The 21,598-nt window shown below is 41.7% G+C and overlaps 1 protein-coding gene across 1 annotated transcript in view; it reads right to left on the bottom strand.

The window, feature by feature from the left end:
• The window catches only part of kcnip3b (Kv channel interacting protein 3b, calsenilin), a 48,666-nt gene that overhangs the window by 14,984 nt on the left and 12,084 nt on the right, over nt 1–21,598 (bottom strand). The window lies entirely within an intron of this gene.

The following is a 21,598-nucleotide window of genomic DNA, read 5'->3' as shown; positions in this document are numbered from 1 at the left end:
GCGTGTTGTCCGTATCCAATGGAAGATGAAGGCTCAACCAAATGTTTTGCTGACTTTTAAAGATGGTATGGAAAGCAAAATCTTGGGCCCTATCATACACCCGGCACAATGCAATGCCAGGCAAGCAAGTGTTTTTTGCTTCCATCACGTCCAGTAGGGCTGTAGCGATACACTAATCTCACGATACGATACGATACACGATATTCAGCTCACGATACGATATATATCACGATATTCAGCCAACGATACGATTCGATACGATTCGATATAATTCGATACACTTACATCATTTTCTGAAAGATTTAAAGGGGACAGAGTGATTTTGGTGACATCTTGTGAGTGTTTCATTTACTTGGATTGAATTAACTGAACTGAAAACTAAAATCATCAATTACACAATATATGTCTCTGACGGGACAGAGAGTCTACAGCTTGCAAATGCTGGACAAAATGAATCAAAGATGTGTTGAGAAAATTAGTTCCATTTATTGAAACAGTGCAAACTGTAGCTTACAAGCCTTTGAAAAGTAAATAAAGTGCAGTATTGCAATTAACAATGGAGTTTTAAAAAGCTTGACACTGACATTTGGTAGTATTTCCAGAGTATTTCACGTTTGTGTCACACAGCTTGCAAACCAACCGCGATGCTTTGTCTAAGTCAAGGGTCTCCAACCTTTTTTCATTTGAGAGCTACTTTTTAAAAAAGAAAGTCAAAGAGAGCTACTCATGTTATATAATACTTAAAACTCTTAAATAATGCATCATAATTCTCATATTAAAAACTATCCAAACTGTTTTACAACTGAAAGAGTATAGTAGTAGTTCCAGTAGTCGGTACAATACCACTATTTTTTTTTTTTAAATAAATGTTTTATTATATATGATGATAATCATAAGTAAATAATACATAAACATGTAAAGGCTGAATGCTGTTTAAAAGTAAACATTGTTTATAAATGAAAGATCAAGTGAAAAATAAGCAACCATTAATAATTATATAATTAGTATTATTTATTTCATAATTATTATTATTAGTAGAGACGTATTATTATTACATAGACGTAGCTAAATTTACTGTAGGCTACAATCTGTAGTCAATCTTCACAATCTCTTCACGTTAAACCGAACTTTTATTTTGACGGGTTGCCGTGATTACCAGTGTCTGTGTTCATGAGGATATGACAGTAGGCGTTTCTCAATGTCAAGGAAGGATCCTCGGAAGCCAGAATTCCGAGGATGCTACGTCATCGACGTCCGTCGAAGGACTGTTCCAATGTCGAGGATCCTCGGAATTTCAACCAAGGTCTGAGTCCTTCGTTCGAAAAATATGCCATATACAGGAAAGGATGCATACGAGTAGACTTCGCGCACTTAGCGTTCTCAAATCACCCACAATCCTATGCGCGCAGCTTTGCTATCTTGTTCAAAAAATACAAATTATCGGACGTTGGCAGAGTCGGAGCGTTAACGGGGCAATATGCTTTCAAGTGTAAGTATTTACGTTACCAAACATTTGTTATAACCGTAGTAAATATAAGTAAAGTTTAACTTGTAAATGCCAGTACAAATTACAACCGTATACAAATGTCGTTATTGATAACGGACGCTAACGGACCTTTTCACTGACGTAATGAGGCTGACGTGCACTTGCTAGCCTGTTCCATTTACGTGTTCTCCGAATGCTTAAGAGGAGCCTCGCCTAGCCTCTGAAGGAAGTGACTTGGAAGGATCAGTCCTGCAGAGGAAGGATCCTTGACATTGAGAAACACCTAGTGGGTGTGCGTCTCAGTCATTCAGCTCCCTAGTTCAGTCAGGGCACTGATCAGGGATCAGCCCATTGACTCATGTCCTGATCAGTGCCCTGACTACTGAACCAGGAGCAGAATGAGACGCAGCCAGTTTTCTCAAATGAAACGGTAAATTCTCATGAAGTGACGGTTTATGCGTTCGTGTCGGAGCGAGTGCGCGCGCGGCGCTCGTCATCCACACAGACGCAGAACATGCAGGAGTAATATTTAAATAGTATTTTGCAGTTTATTATTTACAGACACTAGTATATATTCGGCTTCAGTCTGGAGCCCTGCGCTTAAATGAACACGGAAGCGACTGAACACAGCTGCTATGGTGAGCTATTTTTAGAACAGACCCGCGGGCAACTCCTGTGGTCCTTGCGGGCGACTCATGTTGTTGACCCCTGAGTCTAAGTCGTCGCTTTCCTTCTTCTTTTTAAACCCAAAGTGCTCCCATACATCTGTTTTTAAGCATGAAGGCGCTGGATTTATATTCGCCGCCATTTTCTTGAATCTCCTCGCTCTGACTCCGTAAACAAGAAGAGGTAGACGTTGGCGTCTGTGTAAAGATAGTAGTACGGGTAACTTGCTCTACAGCGATACTAGCGGCTGGCTAAAATCGCTCTTCCTGCAACGCAAATGGGGGTAAACAGTAAACACAGGGATTTGAATGGGACTTATGTATCGATACTCGCGGCTTAAAAATCGATACTTTCTTGGGAGAAAAAATATCGATTTATATCGCAGAATCGATAAAATTGCCCAGCCCTAACGTCCAGGACCACGTTGTTTAAATAGCAAATACACTCACGCCCTTCTGTTCGCCCCTGGGGCGTGCTGGTCTGAAAACGAGGTGTGTTCAGGCGCATTGTTGGGGCGTTGCTATTTTGAGGCAACTGAAAACGACTGCGCCACTGACTAGTGGTGCAACGGATCACAAAACTCACGGTTCGGATCGAACTACGGATCATGAGTCACGGATCGGATCAGAATAAAAGGGGGAGGAGACTATTTTTATTTGCTTTCCATTTATTACATGAAAACTTTTGGTGTTAACATAACCTATATGGTTTATAGGTTAACAAGAAACTTTTGGTGTTCACAAAAATTTAATAAATATATAACCATCTGAATAAATCAAATTTGACTAAAAACAACCTGAGATGTGAAAATGGGCCTGAGCTGCTTTTTTATTTTTTTAAAGAGATTATGATGTCAACATTCTCTGGGGAGAGAGTAAACCTTTCACACTTGTCAGCATTGCAATTCTCTTTGTAGGCCTATACACTATTTTATAGATATCATGTTTAAACGCACTACACTTAAACAACGTTTTATTGAATTCATTACTTTGTATTTATATAGCCTAATACCTACTTTAGATGTATATATTATACATTGCTCATGCAAATTGCAAAACAGACAATAGACTATGTTAAAATAACAAACATTTTAAATTAACTTACGCTTTTCTTTCGTTTTTAAATCTTTTTACAAGAAATCCTGCAGGTCATAAAGAACTATGTTTTTCCACCTCCATGAAAGGACAGGTGCTCTCCATTATTTATCTTTGTTTACTTAAAGGCAGTTTTCCTTGCTTTACTCGAGGCAAAAAGCCATGTGATGACTTTGAAACCGAGTGGACTTTACATTATATGCATCTGTGGTGGAATTACTAGATTTTCGCATCGATACATGTTTGTTTTAATGCGGATGCGCTGTCACTTTAATTCAGCGCCAGCACATCAAAAAATAGACTCTGTGCAGAAACGATCGCAGCACAGCTGTATGGCTACACGCTCCTGGAACGCACTGACGGACCGAAGCCGCGTGTAAAAGCTGTATCCGTTAACAAGGGTACGGAAAAAATACGCACCGCATACGCACTGCAAACGGAGTGTGAAACGGGCGTCAGCAGGTGCCATGCTCGATGTATGCGCCCCTTTCATACGGCTTTCTCGTGCCACAGTGCCTACATACGGTTACAGTTTTGTCCACACCCTTCTTCCGTCATCATTATATTTTACGGGGAAGCCAACATGCTCCCATACATGCGATTTGAATGATGCGGGAGGCTTTTCAAGTTCTTCTACTTCTCTGCTAGCCACTGCTGACTGATTAACATGCCCTGTTCACGTGAACACATGTGTTTCTCTGAAACTCTGCATCGAGTTTAAAGGAACGAGATCACTTAAAAGCAATATTGGCAGAAAAACTGTCTTTTAGTCTGCGATCACTAAACAATTCAGATTAATCCACGAGTTAAAAAAAAATGCACAATAAATCCGCGGGTCACGTGCGTGCCGAACCGTGGGTCGTGATCCGTACGGATCACGGATCAACTGCGATCCGTTACACCCCTACCACTGACCAACAAAAACCTGGTCTAAAGTCAATTTTTTTGTGTTATTTAAAGGGCATGTTAGTAATGTGCGCCTATAGCCGTGTACACAACATGCGTACACTGCTTATTACACACACAGGGAAGCGCAGCAGCACACAAACATTTTTAAATATAAAAAATAAAAGGATTCCTCTCTGGAGAAGTGTTCAGTCTTTCCACTCGCAAATTCCGCCATGTAAATAGCGAATCCGCCATAGTGCAAGCACAACTGGCTTTTAAAGGGAATGGGAGATGAGACTCTGATTGTTTTTTTTTGCATGTTACGCCTAAAACACACCCATTATTCATTAAGAGACTAGGGACAACCCTTTTGGACCTTTCGTCGACTGTTTTTCCGTCGTTAAACTAGCAAAAAAGGATTCACACCTGCACCATGTGATTCAGACCAGGCGCTCAGATAAATATTAAAATATTGCCCCTTGTATTATAATATTTTCTGCGTCCATTTCAAATGACAGCTTTTTTACGTCCTTGTCGACCTAAGCTTTTCCTGGATCAGAACGTCTACCTTGGGTTGTTTCGCCAAATGGATACTTTTAAAAGATGTGAGCTGGTCGTCAAAAAAACCCTGATATAGTCAACAACATCGGAATTGGACATCAAGACCTGCAATGTAAATGCGGCCATAGACACTGTAAACCACAGAAGAGGAGCTATTGGGGAGACAGACAGGGCAGAACGGGAGACCAGAGAGATCAATATCAGCGATTCTCTACTGGTTTTGCTTCAGGGCCCAGATTTGTAATTGGGCATCGAGTGGGGAATAACATTCTTTACATTTAATTCGCACTTAAGTGTATACCATGTGTACATTCTTTGTATGTAATGTTTTTGACACTTAACTGCATGCAAATTAAACAAATATGCATTTATAGGAACCTATAATAAATAAGTCCAGCTAACTTTATGGCACTTTAAGTCTTAAGTACTTTACATCTTTATATGTGATTTCATAATTACTTCTATTGGTTTTTGTATAAAATATGGTTAAAGTGTACCGCCAAATAGTGCAAAGTATTTATGGCAAACTAAAATATAATTTAATGTCTTTCTACTGAAACCGTTTGTCATTTATTTAAATATATTTTTAATTACACATTTGTAATGATTATGTTGCAATTTAGTACATTTAAAATATATTAACTTTAAATGTAATACTGAATAACGCATTACTGTTAAAATGATAAACAAGTACTTTACATATGCTTAAGTGTGTTAGTCAACACGTCAAGTAAGTAACGACAAATGATTTTTAAATCTTAATGATTTAAAATGCACTTTAAGGTAAAACTTTTAACAACATTACAAAGTGCACTATCTAAGTCTACTTAAGTGTGTTAAGAAACAGTCATAAAAGTGTGCTCTCTAAGTACACTTAGGTGACCTTTAATTTCATAAATATACACCGATCAGGCATAACATTGTGATCTAATATTGTGTTGTTCACCCTTTTTCTGCCAAAACAGCCCTGATCCGTAAAGGCATGGACTCCACTAGACCCCTGAAGGTGTGCTGTGGTATCTGGCACCAAGATGTGAGCAGCAGATCCTTTAAGTCCTGTAAGTTACGAGGTGGATCGGACTTGTTTGTTCAGCACATCGTTCAGCACATCCCACAGATGCTCGATTGGATTGAAACCTGGGGAATGGAGGCCAAGTCAACACCTCAAACTCGTTGTTGTGCTCCTCGAACCATTCCTGAACCATTTTTGTTTTGTGGCAGGGCGCATTATCCTGCTGAAAGAGACCGCAGACACCAGGGAATACCGTTTCCATGAAAGGGTGAACATGGTCTGCAACAATGCCTAGGTAGGTGGTGCGTGTCAAAGTAACATCCACATGGATGGCAGGACCCAAAAACATGCCCAAAGCTCCACACTGCCTTCACCGGCTTGCCTTCTTCCCAAAGTGCATAATGCCCATAAGCGACGCACCCGGCCATCCACATGAGGTGAAAGAAAACATGATTCATTAGACCAGGCCACCTTCTTCCATTGCTCCGGGGTCCAGTTCTGATGGGACCACATGGGCCTTCGCTCCCCACGTGCATCAATGAGCCTTGGCTGCCCATGACCCTCTCGCCGGTTCACCACTGTTCCTTCCTTTGACCACTTTTGATAGATACTGACCACTGCAGACCGGGAACACCTCGCAAGAACTGTAGTTTTGGAGATGATCTGAGCCAGTCGTCTAGCCATCACAAATTGGCCCTTGTCAAACTCGCTCAAATCCTTACGCTTGCCCATTTTTCCTGCTTCTAACACATTAACTTTGAGGACAAAATGTTCACTTGCTGCCTAATATATCCCAACCATTAACAGGTGCCGTGATGAAGAGATAATCAGTGTTCACTTCACCTGTCATAATGTTATGCCTGATCGGTGTATTATCAAGTACAAGGGTAATATGAACTGCATAGGCCCAAACAAGATAAAAATTGATTAACAAGCTTTGTTAGAAAAGACCTGCAACCCACCAGTTGAGAACCGCCAATCTATTTGACATTTACTCACCATCTATGAGGCATACGAGAACATAAAGAAGGAAGGGAAGAGATTTAGAGAGGAAATAAAGAGGAAGCAAAGGGAAAACAACACATTAGTTGGATCGTACCAAGACAAAATGACATTAAATTAATGCATTTGCTCATATTGAATATAGCTGTTATGTTCTTCTCGGGTTATGTGCAGTTGTTACCCAGTGACATGAAACATGAAAATTGACTTTCGCAGTTCCAGATTTCGAAGTTTCTACATGCAGCACATTTTTTTAGGTTGCCTGACCAAATAATTATTCACAGTCTAAAGCTGATGCAAACAGACCATTAAGACTAACAACATATGAACAGAAGAAAAGTTGTCAGTTAAAGGGGTGGTAAAACACGATTTCACTTTACTAACTTTAGCTAGTGTGTAATGTTGCTGTTTGAGCATAAACAACATCTGCAAAGTTACAACGTTCAAAGTTTAAAGCAAAGGGAGATATTTGCTTTTAAAGAAATCAATTTCTAAGGACTACAGCAAACGGCCGGTAGAGACTACAGACATTCCTCCAGGGCTGTTGACATCACCAGCCACAATATTTACATAAACCCCTCCTCCGAGAATATTAAATAAATGGTAAATGGACTGCATTTTTATATCGCTTTTAACAGGCCATCCAAAGCGCTTTTACATTTTTGACTCACATTCACACACCGACGGCGGTGTCAGCCATGCAAGGCACCTTCCAGCTCGTCGGGAGCAGCTGGGGTTAGGTGTCTTGCTCATGGACACCTCGGCACTTGGTCAGGTGGAACCGGGGATCGAACCCCCAACCTTCCAGTTTTTAGACAACCTACATGAACCACTGAGCAACTGCCGCCCCAAATATGTGAGGCCATTTTGTATTGCTGTGGGGAAGAGTTGTTGTGGTATAGTTAGTAGGCTGGAGTGTTGTTGCCGTAATGCCGACGAAACGCTGTTATTTTCATCCGGATTGCAGGTCCACTTTGTTCAGCCTTCCTAGGGACGGGGGTGCGTTGCAGTGCGTTTAACATACAACATGTTATATGCATGTGTGAATGAGACAGAGGGGAACATGGTCGCATTTGCAGCAGATATATGCTGCCCATCATAAATCAAAGCACGAGACAGACAGGGGTCGGAGGACAAGACCGGAAAATGTGACATAATGGACAATATTCGTCTGTATTTGCAATACACGAGCCGCGGTTCAGCTGCGCGAGACAAACACTGCCAGTGTGAATGCACAACGGGCGCGCGCGGCTCCCGCTGCACATTTCATGGAGGAAAGCTTCCACAATCTTCGCGAGTTCAATGCAGGATTCGCACAACAGCTTGTCCTGAAAGATGGATTTAAAAACAGAAGCTGTTTACGGGCCAGGGGTCACAACCTGTAAGTATGACTGAACAGGTTCTGCTCGATCATCTTCACTAAAATTGTCTGGGTCCGATTCGGGCTGAAATTGGTATGGTTTTATTGACGCCATTGTTTCTAATACTACCAAAGCACAGTCTACCGGTAAAGGTAAGGGGCGTGACGTTTCCGACAAACGTGCACTAGGCGGTTAGCGAATCACACCACACTGGGCCAGCTAACCAATCTGAGCCCATTGCATTTTTTTGAGGGACCGGCTTCATAGAACCCGGAAACCATCAGACCGTTTTTACAAGGAGGGACAGAGCAGTGTAGAATACAGGTAAAATATATGAAAAATAATGTTTTTTTTTTTTAAACGAAGCATGAACACATGTTACAGTGCACCCCACAAACACAATCAAGCCTTCGAAAGAATGTGTTTTACCACCCTTTTAACAAAAAAAGTCATTTATGTAACATGCATATTATTCAAGTCAAAAATATGACTTAATATGACCGTTTCAACCTACATTACCATTCGTAAGTTTGGTGTAATTAAGATTTTTTTTCGGAAAGAAATTATTCAGTAAGAATGCATTTAATTGACAAAAAGTGACAGTAAAGATATTTATAACGTTACAAAAGATTCAAATAAATGCTGTTCTTTTGAACTTCCAGTTCATAAAAGTATTCTGAAAATAATTTGTTGATAATAAGAAATGCTTCATGAGCAACAAATCAGCATCTTAGAATGATTTCTGAAGGATCATGTGACACCGAAGATTGGAGTAATGAGCTTTGCATCACAGGAATAAATCACATTTTAAAATATATTATAATAGAAAAAGTTCAACTGTATAATTTCACAATATTACTGCTTTTACGGTATTTTTGATCAAATAAACAAGAAAAAAAAATCTTAATAGAAAAAGTTCAACTGTATAATTTCACAATATTACTGCTTTTACGATATTTTTGATCAAATAAACAAACAAAAAATCTTACCGACCCCAAACTTTTGAACGGTAGTGTACACTTGTTACACCAATGCAATTCATTTTAAATAGTCTAGTTAGGTATAAACCGCTCCTGCTACCCATTTACCCCTTTTACAGTAAACTAGGGCCAACATCAAAACCATACGGTGGTTCTTACCATCCAGCTGTGGGTCCGCGGCACCAAACTGTTTGAGCACCATTATAAACATAAGAAGCACTACAGCAATCGCGAACAACTCCATGCCCTGAATAACCATTGCGACGAGTGCTAACTGCGATTAGCTATGCGATTCCTTTCAGAAAATGTACAGAGGTCAAGAGGTCATGCCAGATTTCAGTTGAACGATTTTAGGAAAAGCATCTCATCTTGTTTGATCAATGTTTCTTCAAACTACTTTGCAGCAACAGGTTCTTAAAGACTCCATTCCCGGAACAATTCTCAATTCCTGTAGACTCGCAGGTAATCACAGATGCATTAAGCTGTAAACAAACCACAAATGTAAACCGTACAGTCATGCCTGCACTACGGATCCTTTCAAATGATGTCCTTTTAAAATAAAAGCAGATTAAAGTCACTAGGTTAGAAATCCCTCCACAACAACATCAACTGCACGGAAGCCTCCTGCAGCTTGGGTCTCCACGGACTAGTGTGTCATGGTCCTCCTCGGACATTATACTCCTTATGGAGTACCGAAAGAGTCTGATCTCAAGACACAGACACTCCCTCTTCTCTCTCCATCTCTCTAGCAATAATGCACAATGATGAGCCAGCCATAATGTGAGTAGCCTATGCTTAGAAGCAGTTGAAATGGTGAATCACTTACTTACATGACACAACAATACAGAATTGAATCACAATATTTTGGACGTACAAGAGGGGTGTTGTATCTTTGTAAAAGGGGTTTAAAAGGGGGTTTTGTTTTGTGATTATGACAGGATGACTGTACATTATCCCACTTATTGCCTGGCTACTTGCCAAATAAATAAATAAATAAAATGTGATAAAGCGATATGAAATATTGATTTCAGCCGAACTCATTTTATCATGTGAGAAGATAGAGACCATAGTAACACAAGATGCATGATGCTAGTACAGATATTAGGCCATTTAGTGAGAAAATGAGAGGTTAGTGGACATTACACAAGAATACCTGACCACAGAATGCTGTGAATGACCACTTAAAAACAAGTATTTTATGCACCAAATAATAATTTTTTATAGTTATTATGAAGTTGTAAAGGTTTGTCTAAAGTGGAGACAAAGTAAAACATAACGATTATAAAATATAGTAAGATTTAAATCAATAAATAAAATGAAATGTATGGTAAGTAAATAAATAAAAGGACAGACAGACAAATAGATATAGATAAACAGATAGACAGACAGACAGACAGACGGATGGATAGACAGACAGACAGACGGATAGATAGACAGACAGATAGATAGACAGACAGACTGATAGATAAACAGACAGACAGACCTGGATAGATAGACAGACAGACAGATAGATAAACAGACAGACAGACGGGATAGACAGATAGACACAGACAGACAGAGAGACAGACAGACAGAAGGGATAGATAGACAGACAGACGGGATAGATAGACAGACAGATAGATAGACAGACAGACAGACAGATAGAAACAGACGGGATAGATAGACAAACAGACGGATAGATAAACAGACAGACAGACAGATGGAATAGATAGACAGATAGACACAGACAGATAGACAGACAGACAGACAGACAGGATAGATAGATAGACAGACAGGATAGTTAAACAGACTAACAGACGGGATAGATAGACAGACAGACAGACGGGATAGACAGATAGACACAGACAGACAGATAAATAGACAGACAGATAAATAGACAGACAGACACACACAGACAGACAGATAGACACAGACGGGATAGATAGACAGACAGACGGGATAGATAGACAGATAGACACAGACATATAGACAGACAGACAGGATAGATAGACAGACAGGATAGTTAAACAGACAAACAGACGGGATAGATAGACAGACAGACAGATAGGTAAATAGACAGATAGACACAGATAGACAGACAGATGGATAGATAAACAGATAAACAGACAGACATATATGCACAGACAGACAGATATATAGACAGACAGATTGGATAGACAGACAGACAGATAAACAGACAGACAGACGGATAGATATACAAACGGATAGACAGACAGGATAGATAGACAGACAGACAGACAGACGGATAGATAAACAGACAGACATACAGATAGATAAATAGACAGACAGACGGGATAGATAGACAGACAGATAGACAGACAGATGGATAGACAGACAGACAGATAGACACAGACAGACAGAAGGGATAGATAGACAGATGGAAAGATAGACAGATAGATAGATTAATAAACAGATAGACACAGACAGACAGATAGACACAGACGGGATAGATAGACAGACAGACGGATAGATAAACAGACAGACGGGATGGATAGACAGATAGACACAGACAGATAGACAGATAGACAGACAGACAGGATAGATAAACAGACAAACAGACGGGATAGATAGACAGAGACAGATAAGGTAAATAGACATATATGCACAGACAGACAGACAGATATATAGACAGACAGATTGGATAGACAGACAGATAAACAGACAGACAGACGGATAGATAGACAGACAGACAAATAGACACAGACTGACAGAAGGGATAGATAGACAGACAGACAGACAGACAGATAAATAAATAGACAGATAGACACAGACAGACAGAGAGACACAGATGGGATAGATAGACAGAGACAGATAGACACAGATAGACAGACAGACAGACAGGATAGATAAACAGACAGACAGATGGGATAGATAGACAGATAGATAGACAGACAGATGGATAGATAAACAGATAGACAGACAGACAGATATGCACAGACAGATTGGATAGACAGACAGACAGATAAACAGACAGATGGACAGATAAACAGACAGACTGACGGGATAGACAGACAGATAGATAAACAGAGACAGATAGACACAGACAGACAGATAGTCAAACATACAGACGGGATAGATAGACAGTCAGACAGACAGACATATAAGGAATCATGAAATTACTCCTCACTCAACATGCTCTTAAGTGTGTATGCATTAGCAGAAGGGCATTATGACTATTTTATGGCTCTTCCGTGTGTAAAAAATTATGTGAAAATCTTGACTGTGCATTTCTGTAGCATTTACAGCTCTTTTTCCTCATCAGTTGCCCAAACACATGAAACCGGAAGCTTCGTCCCCATTCAAACTGAGGAGCAGAGTAAACATTGAATGTTTTAAAGTTCACACAGCATATTAAAACTATGATATTCATACGTGAGATGCTGAAGTCTACAGACTGACAGACTCTATTTTGAAATGCACTCTTGAAGACTGTAAGCCAGCAATATATGTTGATTAAATGATATGGGGAGAAAACAATACATCTAAAGCATCTACTGTAAAACTGTTTGGCAATTTATATTTATACTTTTACTCATCTGCAACAATTATAGTTTATAGCCCTATAGTTTATACTAATATGAGAATAGTGCATCAGAATGGTAAAGGAAGATATACTAATAATCACTGATAACATGAGAAACTTTCCCCTTCATAAACCCGTGTGCAGGAGGGCAAAGATGATTGCTGATGAGTTTGCACTTATTAATGCATGAGTTTAAACTGGGCACAGGCATCAGTGAGATGGGGGGAATCAATACATGAAGAGAGGACATGGCCTTTGGGGCCTGCCAGAAACTCTCTCTAAAATCTCCATCTGCATTGAAGTTTTTTATTTTTATTTTACATTTATGCAAGATTTTGTAAGAACAAGGACTGACATAGGACATGAGGGAAATTATAAATTAACTATATCTACTATGTTCAAAAAAGAAGTGTCTCATGCTTAAAGCTGCATTTATTTATCAACAATAGAGTATAATAAAATTACAATTAAAAACATGATATCTATTACACCGATCAGGCATAACATTATGATCTAATATTGTGTTGTTCCCCCTTTTGCTGCCAAAACAGCCCTGACCCGTCGAGGCATGGACTCCACTAGACCCCTGAAGGTGTGCTGTGGTATCTGGCACCAAGATGTTAGCAGCAGATCCTTTAAGTCCTGTAAATCGTAATTGTTTGTTCAGCACATCCCACAGATGCTCGATTGGATTGAGATCTGGGGAATTTGGAGGCCAAGTCAACACCTCAAACTTGTTGTTGTGCTCCTCAAACCATTCCTGAACCATTTTTGCTTTGTGGCAGGGTGCATTATCCTGCTGAAAGAGACCACAGACACCAGGGAATACCGTTTCCATGAAAGGGTGTAAATGGTCTGCAACAATGCTTAGATAGGTGGTTCGTGTGAAAGTAACATCCACATGGATGGCAGAACCCAAGGTTTCCCAGCAGAATATTGCCCAAAGCATCACACTGCCTCCGCCGGCTTGCCTTTTTCCCATGCAGCCCCTATACGCAACAAACTGCGATGTACTGTGTATTCTGACACCTTTCTATCAGAACCAGCATTAACTTCTTGAGCAATTTGAGCTACAGAAGCTTGTCAGTTTGAAAGGACCACGCGGGCCAGCCTTTGCTCTCCACATGCATTAATGAGCCTTGTCCGCCCATGACCCTCTCGCCGGTTAACCACTGTTCCTTCCTTGGACCACTTTTGATAGATACTGACCACTGCAGACCGGGAACACCCCACAAGAGCTTGTCAAACTCGCTCAAATCCTTACGCTTGCCCATTTTTCCTGCTTCTAACACATCAACTTTGAGGACAAAATGTTAACTTGCTGCATAATATATCCCATATATATATTAAGAGATAATCAGTGTTATTCACTTCATAATGTCATAATGATATTGTGGCGGAGGGGCGTGGTTTTGCAAGGTCTGTAGCGGGAGAGAGAGCCCCGAGCCGAGTGGTGAGTAAGTAGGTCAAGTGCTGATGAGTAACACCTGTGTCTGATTGCAGTAATTGGCATGGAGAGACTGCATATAAGCTACAGCGGGGAGAGAGTTGGGAGAGAGAGCTTTGGACTGGGACTTCGCGTGTCTGCCTGCCTGTACAACCTGTGTGAAACTGAGTGATTTAACTGACGTTCTGCTGAGACTTATTACTGTGTTGATGCACCCACGAGGGCACATTTTGTTTGTATTTAAAGTGTGGAGAATAAAATTGCGAGTCCCAGTCACGCCGACCCCGCCTTCTTCCTTTCCTCACCCACACACTCATCGAACCTCATCACACTGGTGCCGAAACCCGGGAATGGAAGAAGATCGCCGCCGCCATGCAATCTTCGCCGGGAACGCCACTTGCCGACATCGTACGATCGCTCACAGGTCTTCATCAAGAACACCACCAGGAACTGCTGGCCGTGAGGGAGGAGCACGGGAAACACTTCGAGGTCCTCCTCCGTGCACAGCATGAAGACCGCGAGCTGTTCCGGAGCTGGATGGACCGGGAGATTCGGGCCGTCCCCGCCCCCGCCAAAGACTCCATCGCAACGCTGCCTCTCAACAAGATGGGTCCAGATGACGACCCCGAGGCTTTTTTCGACCTTTTTAGGAGGTCCGCTGAAGCACGGGGATGGCCCAGGTCGGACTGGCCAATGTGGCTCCTGCCATTGCTTTCCGGAGAGGCACAGGTAGCCGCCCACCAACTGCCAGTCCAGAATCTCCTGGTCTACGACGACCTGAAGCACGCCATCCTTCAGCGGGTCGACCGGACCCCGGAACAACATCGCCAGCGGTTCCGGACCCTGGCCCTCGAAGAGTCCGGTCGACCCTTTGCTTTTGCACACCAGCTCCGGGACTCATGTCGCAAGTGGCTGATGGCCGACGGGAGTGACGTCGAGGGAGTCGTAGATCGAGTGGTGCTGGAGCAGTTCGTCCCAGTGCCACCGCCCGACGTCGCTGAACCAGGCCATCCAGCTGGCGGAGGATCAAATGGTGGCGTGCCACGGGGTTGGCGAGCCCCTGCCATCGGCATCTCTCTTTCTCTCTCGCTCTTCTCCTTCCCCTTTCCCTTCTCTCTCCAAACCTGTCCCTCTTCCCAGGTCTCGCGGTGGGATGCTGCCCAAACCAGCGCCGAGATGGAGGACGGGTGCTCCGCCCGGGGCAACGGCAGCTCCCAGACCGGCGCCCAGGGGAGGGGGAGTGACCACCGACCCGTTCCCCTCCTCATCCTCAACGGCACTCTCTCGACGCCAATACGCTGACCTACTTCCAGCCACTAGGGCGGCGGGGAAGTCTGGGCCGGCTTGCTGGTCCTGTGGGGACCCGGGACACTTTATTGATCGTGTCCAGTCATGGATCCGGGTCCCCGACGCGCCACAAGCTGCCCCCGATCAAGCCGGACTGTAACAGGTACCCGTGAGTATCAAGGGAGGCAGTTCTGCTCCGCACTATTTCGGCGAAAAAGTGTCGCGAGCATGCTGTTCTCTTTAATCTCCCGGGTGGGAATCCCAAAAGAGATTCTCACCGATCAGGGCACGGCGTTTATGTCACGGACAATCCGCGAGCTTTACGAATTGTTGGGCATTAAATCGATTCGCATCAGCATCTATCACCCACAAACGGACGGTCTGATCAAGCGTTTTAATCGCACATTAAAAGCCATGATTCGTAAGTTTGTTCACGAGGACGCCAAAATTGGGATAAATGGCTAGAGCCTAGGGCTGGGCGATATGGAGCAAAAAATATATCTCGCTATATTTTGCTATATCTCGATATACGATATATATCTCTATCTTTACAGGAAAAATAACCCCCCAAAAACTACTGCAAAAACAAATATGCCAAATACCACAAAGTCTTTTTTTTTTAATTGAAGTGCAAAGAGGTAGGCAGTTCATGTAGGAACAAAGTAGGGATGCAACCATACAGTAAGTCCACAGTTCAATACATACCTCAGCTTTTTTTACCACGGTTTTCGGTTCGGTTCGGTTCTGATGGCTAGTCGCATCAGATTTTTTCTTTTCTATTCTTAGCCGAACAGCAAGAGCTTAAGGAGGAAAAAATACTATTTTATTTATTGCAATACTCTTTATTTATTTTACTTAAAATACTTGAAAACCCTTACTTAAGCTTAACTTTACTTTTAAAAATCCTTGTACACATTCCTAGTGTACTGTATAATATAAAATAAATATATATTAATAAAGATTTACACTGGCAGCTCAGAGCTGTACAGCAGCATTTAAGTATGAAATTGAATGAATAAATGTAAAAATAAAACACTACATAGACTTCCCTATAAAATATACATTGATTCTTATTAAAGCTACTGTATTAGTTTTTCAGTCAAGAGCCGTGAGTGATTTTGTCTTTGTCTTTTGTTAACCACTAAAGGAATAGTTCACTCAAAAATGAAAATTCTGTCATTGATTACTTGCGCTCAAGTTGTTTTAAACCTGAATAAAGTTCTTTCTTCTGTTGGACATATATTTTGAAGAATATTGGAAACCAAACAGTTGCTGGTCCCCATTGTAGGAAATAATAATATGAATGTCAATCGCTACCATCAGCTGTCTGTGTTCAACAGAAGAAATTAATACAGGTTTGGAACAACATTAGAGTGAGTAAATAATGACATCATTTTAGAGTGAACTGTCCCTTTAAGGACAAGCGGCAGCGTGTTCACTAGGCTGCCCTGCTGTCAATTTAAGACTTTCACGCATCTAATATACAGACACACGCCGATTTTACTTTCACTTTAGACATAACCGACAGTGTGTATGACAGTATTAGCGTAAGATTTAGTCCAGTAATCACTTGTTTGACAGGCTTTTAGTGCGTGCGCTCGGGAAAGCGCATGGTGCCCTACGCGTAAGGCTTTAAAACGCATGCAAATAATGAATTTTCATTCAAACATAAAACAACGCAAATCAAGGACATAGTAAGTAACCTTCTCCAGCGAGCAAGCCGCTCTCTCTCCGTAGTGTACAGTCACGGGAGTTCTTGTCTCGCAAAGTAATGCCGCCTAGGTAAACTGTATCTTGGATCAAGTGTTTGAGAACCAACTGTCGGCATTCATGGCAGTAGACATCTGTCTGCTGTACGTCCGACGCCTTAAAACCGAAGTATCTTCATATAATGGAGCCAGTTGTTTTTAAGACGAGTTCTGTAGCCTCCGAGCAGGTTGTGGACGCCGCCATGACAACACGCGAGGGGAGGGGGAACAAAAGCAAGGAGGGGGGGGGGCGAGCGAGCGGGGGCGAGCACAGCACAGAGAAGGCAAACAAGCAAAGTGGCGGAATCAGAATTAAATATAAACAATATATCGATATATACGATATGTCAAAATCCATTTCGTGTTTAAAAACTATATCGAGATATTTTAAATATCGAGATATCACCCACCCCTACTAGAGCCTCTGTTGTTCGCTGTCCGCGAGGTCCCCCAAGCCTCCACTGGGTTTTCCCCCTTTGAACTGCTCTATGGACGCCAGCCTCGGGGGGTGCTGGATGTCCTTAGAGAGGTTTGGGAGGACGGACCTTCCGCGAGTAAGAACGAAATTCAGTATGTCCTGGACCTGAGAACAAAACTCCACACTTTGGGGCGGCTGTCTATGGAGAATTTGTTACAGGCTCAGGACAAACAGAGACAGCAGTACAACAGAGGCGCTAGATTTTCACCGGGAGATAAAGTGCTTGTGTTACTCCCTACGTCTAGCTCTAAATTACTTGTAAAGTGGCAAGGGCCCTTTGAGGTCACACCACGAGTTGGAGATCTCAACTATGAGGTGATACTGTCAGATAGGGACGGGGCACATCAAATTTACCACCTCAACCTGTTAAAGAAATGGTTTGAGGCCGAGTCCGTGATGCAAGCGACGGTAGTGAGTGGAGAGGAGGATCTCTGGCCAGAGGCGGTCCAAAAACCTCAATCTCTCGCTCTGGCCTCTGGGAGAGACCACCTCTCACCCTCGCAGCTCACTGACGTACAACGGTTACAAGCAGAGTTTGCTGACGTGTTCTGGCCGGACCGACCTCATTCAGCACCACGTTGAGACGGAGCCGGGGGTTGTGTCGACACTGGACTTAACAAAGGGATATTGGCAGATCCCCTTATCTCCTATGTCCAAAGAAAAGACCGCTTTCACCACGCGGTTTGGATTACACCAATTTGTCACCCTTCCTTTCGGCTTGTTCGGGGCTCCTGCGACCTTCCAGCGTCTGATGGACAGAATTCTCCGGCCGCATGCTGCATATGCCACTGCCTATCTAGATGATATCATCATCTACAGTGCAGACTGGCAGCGTCATATGCAGCATTTGCGAGCTGTCCTGAAGTCGTTGAGAAGGGCGGGGCTCACCGCCAACCCGAAGAAGTGTGCAATTGGGCGGGTGGAAGTAAAGTACCACTTGGGTCATGGTCAGGTGCGTCCCCAAATTGACAAGACCGCAGCTGTTGCGACCTGTCCGAGACCCAAGACCAAAAAGGAGGTTAAATAGTTCCTGGGGCTAGCGGGATATTACAGGAGGTTTGTGCCTAACTATTCGGACTTCGCTAGCCCGCTGACTGATCTAACTAAAAAGGAGGTACCAGATACGGTTCATTGGACGGAGCGGTGCCAGCAGGCTTTTACTCAGATAAAGGCTGCTCTGTGTGGTGGACCGCTCTTACAAGCTCCTAACTTTTCTCTCCCTTTTCTCCTACAGACTGACGCCTCAGACAGGGGGTTGGGTGCAGTCCTGTCCCAGGAGGTGGAGGGTGAAGAGCGGCCGGTGCTGTACATCAGGATGGCTCCCCGGCCTCAGTTGGGCGGTGGGGGTAAGTGGCGAAGGGGGCGTGGTTTTGCAAGGTCTGTAGCGGGAGAGAGCCGAGCTGAGAGGTGAGTAAGTAGGTCAAGTGCTGATGAGTAACATCTGTGTCTGATTGCAGTTATTGGCATGGAGAGACTGCATATAAGCTACAGCGGGGAGAGAGTTGGGAGAGAGAGCTTTGGACTGGGACTATGCGTGTCTGCCTGCCTGTACAACCTGTGTGAAACTGAATGATTTAACTGACGTTCTGCTGAGACTTATTACTGTGTTGATGCGCCCACGAGCGCCCATTTTGTTTGTATTTAAAGTGTGAAGAATAAAATCGCGAGTCCCGGTCACGCCGACCCCGCCTTCTTCCTTTCCTCACCCACACACTCATCGAACCTCATCACAGATATGCCTGAAAAAGTTGAAATTTCAGCTTCCATCCTTCAGAAAGCATTCTAATATGCTGATTTGCTGCTCAAGAAACATTTGTTATTGTTGTGCTGCCTAATATTTGGGGGGAAACTGATACAATTTTTACAGGACTATCTGAAGAATAAAATGTTTGAGCATTTGAAATAGAAATGTTAAAACAATGTAAAAGTCTTTAATGTCACTTTTGACCAATCTGAAGCATTAAAACTAATCCCAAATGTTAAATGGTAGTATATAATGTAACATGCAGCCATGAAGGATTTATTTTGTCATTTGGAAACTGCTGTGCATGTTTTTCATAGGCGATGCATTAAAGTATGCATGAGGGTGAATATTATCTCAGGGGAGTGTCTTCACATAAGTGATTAAAACTCAGCGCAGCTCTAAATTTAATGGCCTTGTTGCTGAAACAGCATTATAGTCTATGAGTATGAGACATCAAACATTACTTATAGATGTCGTGAGTTCTTAGTTTTGTTTTGGTGGGGGAATGTTTTGCCTGCTATTATTTATTATGCTGCCTGTAAGTTTTAAAAGATTTAGGTGATATGTAAATGTGAGACATATTTGCATATCAATATGCCTTGTATAAATCCAAAGCAATACAGAAACAGATAGTTGTTAACAACGAAAAACTTTTCAACAGGAACTTCGAGATTACTTGAGAATTTTTATCATTATCCAATAATTCTCATCAGCATTTCTCTGTGGTTCTCCAGTAATATTGTATTAATAAATCACATTTCCCTCATTCAATAAGAAGTGTCAGCATATTACATCATGGAATGGTGCACCTATACATCTCGCTACTGAGGGATTAATAGAAAACTGTAAATAATATCAATGCGATATGTCTGAAAACAAGGACAGATCTAGATGAAAAAGAGTTTCAATGACTGTATGGATTCAGTACAATTTGGTTCTGAATGTGGCAGGAATATAATAATTTACAATTCTTGTAAACATGTCATTTAAAATATTGCTGACCAGATTCTAAAGTTTTCTAAAGTAGTACACACACACACACACACACACACACACACACACACACACACACACACACACACTTTTTTTGTGTGTGTGTGTGTGTGTGAAAGAAGTCTCACAAGGGCTGCATTATTGGATAAAAAAAAAAACATTAATATTTTTCCAATTTTAAATAACTGTTTTCTATTTTGATACATTTTAAAATGTAATTTATTCCTGCGATGCAAAGCTGAATTTTCAGCACCATTCCTTGTTTCTCCAGTGTCACATGATCCTTCAGAAATCATTCTAATATGCTGATTTGTTGCTCCATTTCTTATTATCAATGTTTAAAATAGTTGTGCTGCTTAATATTTTTTAGTGAAAACTGTAAAGTTCAACAGAACACCATTTATTTGAAATAGAAATAAATGTATTTACCGGTACTTATTTAGTTATTGAGTGCTATACTAGTTTATATGGCATTTCAGTACACTCACAGCCTAAAGTAATTATATTTGTGAAGGGTGTCCATATTTCCATCTTCAAAGGTACACTGCCATCTGTTGGGCTCACAATACAAAGTACAGAGGAAAAAACCTAGTTCAGCTGGACTTTGACTACTTGGGATTCTGTCCTGGTTTCTTGCTCTGATCTATTCTGAATTTTTGCCACCTCTGGCATCTCTTTCTTTTCTGAGTTTCATGTGTGCCTCCTGAAAAATGTATTTACATTTTTGTAATAAAATTACCAACACAATGTTAGGAATATTAGTATCATAATGTTATGCCTGATCGGTGTATATATTCAAATGTAATATTTGTTTCCACACAAAATTTGCCAAACAAACCTATATGGGTAACTTCTAGGTTCAACTCCTAATTAAATTAGGTCCATTTTTAAGTAGCCATGTCATAACACGTGAATGGAAAATTATTGTGCTTATTTAATTCATTGGTTTTAGTGGATTATACCAAATGAGAAGTAGAGCTTCTCACTGCTCATAATCCTTTAAATTCACTAACAGTGGAACTAACTCCTTCCTAAATGCTGCTGCTCACAAAAAAACATGCAATGATTATAATACTCTTCTTCAGAGGCTTAAGTAATGAGAAAGCAGTTTTAACAACCTGCTTTTAACAACCTCCAGTCATACTTCATTTCACTGGCACGAAGACAAAGTTTGGAGGCTGCCTGGTGTCCCAAATGGTTTGTTTCAATAGGTGAAGCAGAATCACATTTCTGCACCTGATTCAGCAGTTTGATATTTTAGTCACTGGTCAGGGGAGCCTCTAAAAAAGCAACACATGTATTTCTTTAAAGAATTGACATAAATAATA

This window comes from Gobio gobio (genome assembly GCF_949357685.1).
Source record: "Gobio gobio genome assembly, chromosome: 22".
NCBI classification, from domain to species: Eukaryota; Metazoa; Chordata; class Actinopteri; order Cypriniformes; family Gobionidae; genus Gobio; species Gobio gobio.
This window is presented reverse-complemented; position numbering and strand designations above follow the sequence as displayed.